Here is a 789-nt window from a genome sequence, read left to right as displayed (position 1 = left end):
TCAATCTGGTTTAATACAAGTTGTAAAAGAGAGACTCCTCCAGCACAGAAGCAGAGAAAACGTCTCTAACCCGTTTCTCTAAGTGTGTTTTGAGTAAGTTTGAGGGGTGAATGCAGCATATGGGGATGTGTGAAACTTCCTCCTCAGCATGAAGTGTCCCCACTAAGACACTTCAGAATGGCGCTCACCTGTGCTATCAAAGCAGAGGTCCTGGGGTTCCAGCTGAATTAGGAGGAAGTAGTACTCACTAAGACACTTCAGAATGGCGCTCACCTGTGCTAGCAAAGCAGAGGTCCTGGGGTTCCAGCTGAATTAGGAGGAAGTAGTACTCACTAAGACACTTCAGAATGGCGGTCACCTGTGCTAGCAAAGCAGAGGTCCTGGGGTTCCAGCTGAATTAGGAGGAAGTAGTACTCACTAAGACACTTCAGAATGGCGGTCACCTGTGCTAGCAAAGCAGAGGTCCTGGGGTTCCAGCTGAATTAGGAGGAAGCAGTACTCACTAAGGAAGCAGTACTCACTAAGGAAGCAGTGATCCTTTACATAAGAAGGCCCTTATATTCTAATGTCACAGCACCAATGTTCTGTAAACACCAGCCGAGAAGCTTGTAGGAAGTCACAACATCAGCTGCTACAGAATCACAGTGTCACAGAATACAATAACAATCAGTGTCCTCCAGTCTGGCGTCCACCACTATCAACAGATATGAGAACAATCCATAACATTCAGTATCAAGTCTAGTGACCATCAACCCGTACACAAATGAGTGTCCTAAATAGAACACTGGA

Source organism: Oncorhynchus mykiss, chromosome 6, assembly GCF_057628025.1.
Source record: "Oncorhynchus mykiss isolate SJ-2025 chromosome 6, ASM5762802v1, whole genome shotgun sequence".
In the NCBI taxonomy this organism is placed as follows: Eukaryota; Metazoa; Chordata; class Actinopteri; order Salmoniformes; family Salmonidae; genus Oncorhynchus; species Oncorhynchus mykiss.
This window is presented reverse-complemented; position numbering follows the sequence as displayed.